The sequence below is a fragment of the Choristoneura fumiferana genome, chromosome 27 (assembly GCF_025370935.1).
Source record: "Choristoneura fumiferana chromosome 27, NRCan_CFum_1, whole genome shotgun sequence".
Classification (NCBI taxonomy): Eukaryota; Metazoa; Arthropoda; class Insecta; order Lepidoptera; family Tortricidae; genus Choristoneura; species Choristoneura fumiferana.
Window position 1 is genome coordinate 9,522,061 of NC_133498.1, and position 10,361 is coordinate 9,532,421.

General features: G+C 36.2%; 1 long non-coding RNA gene across 2 annotated transcripts in view; it reads left to right on the forward strand.

Annotated features, from left to right (window-relative positions):
- The window catches only part of LOC141443499 (uncharacterized), an 88,983-nt gene that overhangs the window by 42,670 nt on the left and 35,952 nt on the right, over positions 1-10,361 (forward strand). For both annotated transcript variants that reach the window (XR_012453037.1, XR_012453036.1), the window contains exon 2: positions 3,127-3,155. This is a non-coding gene — a long non-coding RNA (uncharacterized lncRNA). The remainder of the gene's footprint in view (positions 1-3,126; positions 3,156-10,361) is intronic.

Genomic DNA, 10,361 nt, shown 5'->3' on the forward strand with positions numbered 1-10,361 from the left:
TATTCATAAATACCTACAAATTTGTAAGGGACCCTCAGTGCGCGAGTCGGGCTCGCACTTGGCCGACTTTTTATTTACTAGCTGCATGTTGCTATGTACCCTGCAAATTCGTATCCATACACGCCTTATACCTCGTCCATCTGGGATTGTCCACGCATGCGCCGAGCGTTCCCACAATCTCAAGAGAAATCATTCTGTTCTTGTACCTACCCTTGTATTATAATAATAAAAGTACACGAACAAATGTAAACCTTTAGAAAATGCCTTAGAATCCAATTTGTGCGATACTGTAGTAGTCTGCGGTCTAATGTCATGCAAGTTAATATCGACTCTAAATTAAAGTTAAAGGGTTTAAATTTTATTGAAAATTAATATGTGAAGTCTGATTTTGGTTGGTGTAGCGGCAAGCTGAAATCAATCGTAGCGTTAAGGAATAAAGATTAATTTCGAATGGGGTTTGAGAAGCGTTACTATGGGTCGTACTCGAAAGGAACTCGGAACAAAGAGCCGCCAGCTGCCGTTTCTAACAAAAGATTTTTATTATAAAAGTAGATTTTTTTCGCCAACAATGGGGTTACATTTCGGAAGTGATTCCTGCCGCCATTTTGTTTTTTGTTGCCACCGTGATATAATGAGGTGACGTTTTGCGAGTATTTAAAATTGTGCTGGAACTTGGAGGTTTTGAGTTTTTTGAAGCTTTCTATACTTAGGGATTTTAATGACGATTTTAAATGTTTTTTTTAATTCTTTACTCTCGTTAGTCTAACGTCTGGTAACATGGTGAACGGTTGTGTTACTCTGATGATGAACCTGGTTGAGTGCGAAACGTGTCAGCGTAGTGTGATGGAGGTAGGTTTGTGGTATTTTTGTGTGTTCGTACAGCGTGGAGGCGGAGGAGCTGCATAAACACACATTTGGTGTACAGACGTAGCTAGCTATCATAAGGTCGCTGGTGAGCGAAGTAATTGTTTATGTTCAGTGGCCAAGCCGTAAAATGTTTAGACCCGTTGTTTCGATATGCGGAATTGCATTAGAAATTTACCGTGAGCTTTACGGTGAAGGAAAACGTCACGAGGAAACCGCACAAACCTGTGAAGCAATTTAATGGTGTGTGAAGTTCCCAATCCGCACTGGGCCCGCGTGGGAACTACGGCCCAAGTCATTTCTAAGAGGACGCTTATGCCTAGGAGTGGGACGTACATACATAGGCTGAAATGATGATGATGATGATGATTATACGTTTAGTTTTCGCAAAGCTCAAGCTGCAATGTCCGTAGTCTCTTAGTGCCCAGCATACAATTTGGCGAGAACAAAACGCACGATAACTAAACGGAGCGTCCCATTTCCAAATAATTTCCAACATGGCCGCCGCGGACAAACAACAATTGACCCCAATTCTTGCTAATGGCGCGAAACATGGGCTGTCATTGATATTTCGTGAAAAGGTTGCCTGTTAGGTTATATAAAATGTTTTGTGACAAGATTCTATGTAAGTTGAGATAATTTAGAGCTTTTATATAAGCAACTAGCTTTATTGCGCTTCTCGTGGAAGAACGAAAAATTGGTTTGCGCTATATCCCGTGGGAATTAAAAAAAAGTCCCTTCTTAATCTGCTTTACTGGTTTAGGTTAGGTTTCTTTTCCCTGTTAGATCAGTAAGTCAGTTTCGTTAAACTTTTATTTCAAAATTTGCAAACCACTTCTAGAGATTGCCAGCTTGAAATTTGGTTCAAATTGAAATTAAAAAAAAAAATACGCTTCTGATAAAAAAAATGCACACTTCAGATGTGTGCTGTGTACTTTTCAAAGTCGTACATTTCCAGAAATGTCCTCTTTCCGGAGTCACACTTTCTATAATCTCAGTAATAATTACAATCTTTCTCATTTATTCAATGCGGAATTTTGTAAACAGAAACAAAAATATATGCAATAAATGCTTATGAAAGAAACACGTGTAATTTTCACTTAGAGAAATGTTCATATTTTGTGATAAAACATTTGAAAAAGAGCAGTTTAAAAAAATAAACATATTGGGTGGGAGGCGTAGGTCGTTTTGTGATAAATATGGTCCTAGCTCACTTTTTGAGAAAATGCAAATTTCGTTAAAGTGTTTCACTATTATTAATTAGCCCACAAAACTAAACTTTGTACCTCGTATTTATCTTAACGAGTTCGATCACCTATATGTTTACATCCGCCGAAAGAATGGAGGGTGCTATTTCAGGCATTACATACTAGTTACTACGTTGCCAGCTACTAATAGAACAGTTACTAAACCCACGTAAACTGGAGTATACGATAATCTTTTATTTTATTTCTACGTGTGAGACAAATATATATGATAACAATGTGGAAATATGACACTTTCTTTCACTTAGAGAGCTACTGCGCTTGTAGTGTATTTAATTTCCAGGTACATATAAAAAATTACCTGTCCTATATGTATGTGTATACCGGGTGGTCCCTAACAGGAGCAACAAATTAAAATAGGTCGTGCTCGTCAAAATGAACGACATTAGTTCAGCGACTTTTAATAGTAGATTATTGCTGGCTGAGTAAGAGAATTAAACGGACGAGCTTGCGAGTCCGTTTAACTAATATGAAGCCAGTAATTGATATTCCCGCCGAGACTAATACATATAAAGCTTTTCTCAAAAATGGTTTAGGAATAAAACTTAATTAGAATAAACCTTTTCTCAACAAAATATATTATGACATTTAATTTTATTCCAATAAAATTTTTCATGCTTTCCCGCCTTATTTTCATTAAAAATGTATTTTTCCACCGGACACCACAAGCTGTTTCAGATCCAATAAAAAAAGTCTGGAGTTCCAACAAAATAACTGATAGCAGCCATTTGAGTTGGCTGTATACGACTTGTGCCAACATTTCCATAGCCGTTTTCACTTTTTAAAAAGTTTGAGACTCGACAATAATAGATTATTGTCGAGCTAGCGCGCCTGCAATCTTTTTAACTTTTTAATTTCTCGCTGACTATTAACTATGCATCTACCCTTCTGATATGTAAGGAATAATGTAGACTTATAAAAAATACTTAGTTTTATTTCCATTGTACTGTCAAATTTAAATGGTTCTATAAACTGATAGTTTCTTTATTCTTTACAGGCACTGAAGGATTGCAGATCGTTCAAGTGGTGAGTTTGACTACAGTTAATAAAACAATATACAGGGACCTTTTCATGATCAATTTAGCTATGGTTTCTTTGCCAAATGTATGAAATCCAACATGACATCAGTAGCGCTAAAGTTTTATCTTGGTACGCGATTCCGTTTATTTCACAGTACTTATTATCTGAAATTTGATATCATAGCTTCAGTTTCAATTTTCCATAAAACACTAAATACTTCATCCCTTATTTTATTCTTCTAGGGGTTTCCAAAAATCCTTTGTTTGTACTCGTCTACATGATCCAAGTGAACATTGTGCAAAATTTCAAGCAATAAGCTTAAGTCTGGGCAGTGCGGTGATGTTAGTCCGTCGGTCCTTTTTTTCTATAAAAAATGTACGTAGAAAAATAGTAAGTGGAAAGAGAACACAGAAAAGTAAAATATACATAGTTGGGGTTAACATACTAAGCTTAATATGGAAACTACCCCCATTTTTAACGTTGAAAATAATCGTCTGTACTCTTAAATCTTCGCAAAAATCTACTTTTAAAATAAATGTATTAAAAGAGCTTCCTAAATCAAATTGCTACTATCAAACTTACTAATCTATCCGTCGATTCCTATTGTTGTCATCCTCAGCTCGCGAGCTGGTACTGATATAGCGATCCAGTTGGCTACAGCGATGGCAAGCTATCTCCCAGTCAGGAACAGGATCTAGATATCGGGATTCGGATTGCGACTTGTGTTCATTTTTAGTTTATTGGTAGTTGTGGGCGTTTTTATTTTTATTTGAGAGAGAATGATGTAATAGGTTATCTGCCTCGTTCCTTCCATGTGTTTGTGTAAAAAGAATAAATCATAATAATATGGCCTGTATGAACTAAAGAAGTGAGTATACTGAAGTGATAATAATATGATGAAAGTCAGTTCAAAATGCCATGTAATAACTTCAGACAGACAAAAGGCATCAAATTTTACAACAATTCATCGTGTTGAAGACAGTTGAAGTTCATAAAATAGATTACTAAAGTTTCCGATGTACCCTCTCTAAACTAATGTTGTAAAGTGTATGGATCGGAACATTATGAATTTTAATTTTAGTAATAATCTATTAAAATCCAATTCAAATGTTATGAAATAACTACAGACAGACAGAGAGGCATCAAATTTCCTAACGATCCAGTGCGTTGGAGGTCACAAAATAGGCTACTAAGGTTTCTAATGTATCCCTTGTAGACTAATGTCGTTGAATGTTTGAATCGAAACATCGTAAATTTTAACAAATACTATAATAGGACATTCTACGTAGACCTATTAGAGATTAACGAAACATCAGATTTCTAGCCAATAAAAAAGAGAACTGTTCTGTTCAGTTGCAGTTTATGAGATATTTAACTTGAAAATGACAATGTTGGGGTGTTTAAAATTTTAATAAGTTGCTTAGGTCATTATACTTCTGATTGTTTAAGCGATGCGATGCTCAGACGGACAAACATTCTGCGATTTCAATCATGACTCACAGACGACAACCACATTGCTATTTAAAAATTAGATCAATCCATTAACTGAATAGTTCTCTGACGACGTCATGTTCCTATAACTAAGCCCCATTTGTACTAATCAAAATGGAGTTTAAGTTTTTCTCTGGTATATTATGAACCCCTGACTGAAATTGACCCTGCATATTTTCTAGGGTTCCCTTACTCAAAACGTAACACAGCTTAAAAAATAGACACGGACATTATTGACAATTATTAATTATCCAACTTACAATATACACCATATTTTAAGTCAATCTGACTACAAGTGGGTCAAAATGAACTTGCAAGATTTGACACAGAAACAAAAACAAAACAAACGGGGCAAGTTAAATAACACACAGCACACACAAACATCACGCCTGTATTCCCAACAATGGGGTACGCAGACAGAGCACACGAAACGGTACCGCTTCGGAGCAAGGCTCGGATACCGGTTAAATTTCCAAACCGTTATCATGTAATTGGCGCAAAACCATTTCATTTTGGTTTCGTTCGCGAAACCGTTATTTTTAAACCGAGTTTTAAGGGAACATTTCCATAAAGTTCTTGTCAGATAACCGGTTTAGAACAATAAAAACCGGTTTATTCTGGCGCAGGATAAACGTCCCGCCGCCGGCTGGCCAGCTGTCACTCGTCGAATAAACCGGTTTATTTAGGTTATAGTTAAGTTGTTAAAAACGTTCGCGTTCTTATGAAAGTTTTGAGTTAAACCGAAATAAACCGGTATTTACCGCTATTTTATAACCCGGTTCAGAGCCTTGCTTCGGAGCCACTTTTAGAAATTTTAGGTTTAAAGTTTGACTAACAAAAGGTACAATAGTGAGTGAAAGGTACAATGGTGTAGGTAGTGGTAGTGTAGGTGAGTGGTTAGTGTTCTCTCTCTCTCTCTCTCTCTCTCTCCTAATATTTAAGATCTACTCGTATGCTCTTGTCGGTGGAGTAATGACCACTCCGCACGGTCTTTGGCCAGCTGTTTGACTTCCTGATGCGACACGACACCCACCCTTTCCTTCACCTGGTTAAAATAGGTCAATTTTGGTCTTCCTCTACCTCGTTTTCCTTCTATTTAAAAAAGTATACAAGCGTAAAAAGTATACAAACTATACTAGTAAATAATGTAAGTTTGTTTCACAATTCAATGGAACTAATTTTACGTTAGTTTATCGAGCTATCTTGAAACTTAAAAGATAATCACAACAAATCACCATTACCTGACTGAAAAACTTTCGTATCTAAGAAATTACGTCTCTAGGGATATTACCCATTTCCTATAAAAGTTCCACTCTCAATCATTATTTAACACAGAAAGTAATATCTAGTTTTTTTATATATTGAAAATGTACTAGTACTTTATTCCCACCGGATTGCGTAGTTTTAACCGTTGTGAAGAGGGTTATAATTAATTATAATTTCTGTCTGTCTGTAGCTCTCAAAACAGATGGACCGATTTTGATGCCGTTTTTAAGGGAAGGCGAGTTTCCTCGCGGTGATTTAGCTATGTTTGATAAAAATCAGTTCAGTCGTTGTTGAGGGGTGTGTAATGATCGGAATAACAACATTTGGTATAATTTCAAAGGATAGGAGCTTCACAGACCTTTTTTATAAAATAAACCTAACCTAACCCAAAGTACATCAAATCGAATTAATAATAATAGAAGTAAGTTTGGTTTTTAAGATACATTATATCAAATGAAAATTATATCAATTGTTGTTATATCCTTAGTTACGCACCGGTTTTTGAGATATATAGGTACTTTCAATGAGAATTTCGGTGTTTTTTTTATTTTGAGTCTGTTATTGTCTAATGTTTATCATTAGCTGAAATTAGAGTTTTTACACAATTTTTTCATCACAGTTATCATACCGGCCTGTAGGTACACTCCCCTATTGGTTATGGGATATTAACATAAACAATAGATTCAATTAAATTATATTTATTTAATATGTTGTTAGGAGAGTCGTGTACTACTCACTAAACAGCGTGATCTATAATAAAACTAAACCAATGCATTTCTCTTCAGGATAGAGACGCATATAAAAACAGCGAACACTTGACAGTGTAAACTAGTCTCCATGTGAGTAAAAGAGAAAGTCATACAAACCACAAGTTAGAGTAGGACGGATTTGTTTTTGTTGAATTCCAAAATCCCCACAGCGGGACACAGGCCTCCTCTCAGAATGACGGGACTATGGGCACTAGTTCCACACGGGCCCAGTGCGAATTATAAATGGAAATTTCATACATTTCATTGAATATCTAACCACCACCACCGTCATTAGATTAAAGTACTAATTTTATGTCACTAAAAATATCATTCTGTACAGTTGAACAAACTGAATCATGTACCATCAGCCAAATATGTGGTCTACCAGCCTAAAGCTGATAACCGTTTGCATGTCATAAAACAATAATGCCAATAGACGTTTCTGTCAACTTGAAAGTTCGACTTTAGCGACATATCATTTGATAGGAACTTGTTTAAAAATTGATAGACCACTTCTTTGGCTGATGGTACCAAGGAACCTTGTGCTACTAAAATCATGTTGACATTCTATCTTAAATCAATTCTATTCTTAAATCGTGTATTACAATTTTTGTATTTCCTTTTTGTTTTATTTGTGTTTGCTGTTTATTTATTTTTTTGTTTTGATTTTGTTGTATTTCTGTGTCTTTGTGAATGTGAGTAAATTTCTTCTTTCTTTCTTTCTATACTTTTGTCAAGGAAATCATGGTGACATTAATTAAGTATTAGAAGGTACATAAATTAGTTTTTTCGACTATACCTACATGACTATGTGTGTACGCACACAAGCCTAGCCACAAAAGCCGTTAATCAAAATTAAAAAGTTCAAATTTCGAATTCGTCGAATCGAACGTTGTCACCGTACTGGCCGCAAAAAATGAAATATTTCAACGGACGGTATAGTAGCAGCGATAAAATTAATCAAGCACTTACGACTGGAGTAGGCAATAATTCTGGTTCTACTGGCAAGTATGAGGGGCTACTCTGAAATTCCTAATTCGATGGTAACTCTTACTGTCTAAAACTGTAAGCGTGAGCAACTGTTGCGGTTCCGCTACTTTTATGCTATTTCGTAGTAAATGGCCATATGAAATAATAACCTTAGCACAGCAATTTCAAGGAAAGGAAAGGAATTTCAAGGAATCCCGATAATTTCTCTCACTATCTACTCAATCTTGAAAAAAATGAGAAAAAGTAAATGCATAATACATAAATATTGCTGGCGTACTCATATGACGTAAATTCAGACCCCCTTCGTCTCCCATCTCCCATGTCATCAAAAATAAGCTAAGCGAAGATTCTTTCACCCCCCTTTTAGTGTTTACGTAACTTGAATGACCCTAGGATAAAAATACTAAGCTAAAGGCAATTCCAGTCATAAGTGCTATTAGCATTGGCAGCAAAAACCGGAATATTTCAACTGACGGGAAGTGACGATAAAATTAAACGCGATAGGAAGCTGGCCGGTGATAACGATTGAATGTTCCAAATTCAAAATGATAGTGAATAGCCTCGGTAAAACTGGCCAAGCGCGAGGCGGGGCGTTTGACATGGCAGTTTTAGTTAGTGTGGTGGTATTTACTGAAATCTATAAAAACAAAAGAACTACTAACTGATGTAGTGAATAATGATTTTTCTCCAATATGCTAGGAAATGTCCGCCTAACTGTCGCAAACATAGTACACGAAGTTCTTCCGTATAGACTGACACAAATTAAAAAAAACCGGCCAAGAGCGAGTCGGACACGTCCAAGATAGGGTTCCGTAGCCATTCCGAAAGAAAATATTTTTCTAAGGATTTCGTATTTTATACGGAATCTTCCAAGTTTAGGTATATATATTTTATACCATAGGCATCAATAGCAATTGACTCTTAAACTAAAACTACTAATACTTCTCAAGCAAACTTAGCCGTTATAGTTTTCCTTGAAAGTTTGATATACTTATTTATGGTAGCATCCTGATTTTTTTCAAATTTTTCCACCCACCGGTTTAGATTTTAGAGGGGAGGGGGGACGCTCGATTTTCATGAACAAATCACTGAATCGAACACTCGTCTTAGCAAACGCCTAATGGTTTTAAAATACCTATCCAACGATACCCCACACTATAGGGTTGGATGAGAAAAAAAAATCACCCCCACTTTACGTCTATGGGAGGTACCTAAAAAAAACCTTTTTTTTAATTTTTAATTGTACCATTTTGTCGGCATAGTTTACATATATATCCGTGCAAAATTACAGCTTTCTAGCATTGATAGTCCCTGAGCAAAGCCGCGGACGGACAGACAGACATGGCGAAATTATAAGGGTTCCGTTTTTGTCATTATGGCTTCGGAACCCTAAAAAAACACTTCCCGGCCGCTCTGAGCGTTTCGTAAAAAATCGTTTATCTTGCTTCTCAACTAGCTTAGGTACTGAAATTTACTGAAAAAATAGCTAACTAGAAGAAAAGAGATAGCATGATAAGTACGAACTTATCGACAAAAACATTATTCTCTACATATAGGTGGCGGAGAGTAAACATTTTCGATAGGCAACCCGGAATATGAAATAAGCGTGAGTTACTGTCTTTCTAGCGGAACTCCTCAGAAGTAATTCACTTGCGTGCATGCTTCTCAACACCGCTATGTAATAAAATAAGGCAACCTGAAGGAATCGAGTCCTACGCCACCCTACTGGTACATTATAAACAACTAGCTTATGCCCGCGACTTCGTCTGCGCGGATCTAGGTTATCGCCGGTGGCGCCTTCTATCGGAATAAAAGGTGTCTTATGTTGATCCTTGTGGTTCAAACTACCTTGTGTGTTTTTACAGTGGAGGAGGTGCATGGTCACACATTGGTTGCACAGACGTAGCTCTATCGTAAAAGAATGTTTCATTTTAAACCCCCGACGCAAAAAGAGGGGTGTTATAAGTTTGACCGCTATGTGTGCCTGTCTGTGGCACCGTGTAGCACTTACACGGGTGGACCGATTTGAATGCAGTTCATTTGAAATAAGGTTTTCTAGCGATGGTTCTTAGACATGTTTCATCAAAATCGGTTTAGCAGTATTTGAGATACTTATTGAATTTTGAAGTGACAAAGTCGTGGGCTTTCCATCTTTTTGTTAGTTAGGTTAGTGTAATTAGGAACTTCCGCTGAAAAAACATAATAATATGATAATGCATAACCTTCTTTATTGAATACATGAAGCTACTAAAACTTCTATTCACTAGCATCCTCCTGTAAAGATTAACACGTGCTCCATTCTAATGTTCGATGTAAAGAGCACTTTTAAAAATCACGTTTAAATATAAAACACAATGTGGGGACTGTAAGAACCTAATAGAACACAACACAATACTGGCCTGTTTATCGCTGACGACATCGTTCCATATTTAAAATTTAAATTCGAGACGCTCATCCATTAAGTAATAAGAGCATCGATTAATCTACGTGTTTTATGTTCTCTGTAGTTGTGTTAAGACAGAAAATTCAACGGTTTGTCGTATGACTTGTGACATTTTCACCCGCAAATAATTGTTTTGACGTTTGTGCCTCAGAGTACTGTAAAGGAACGTAATATGGCTGGTTTTGAACTGATCCAAATGTGTTCTGAATTTGTTTTTAAAATTATTTCGAATTTTAAATCAAGTTTACAATTTTTCGGTGAATTTTAAATTTT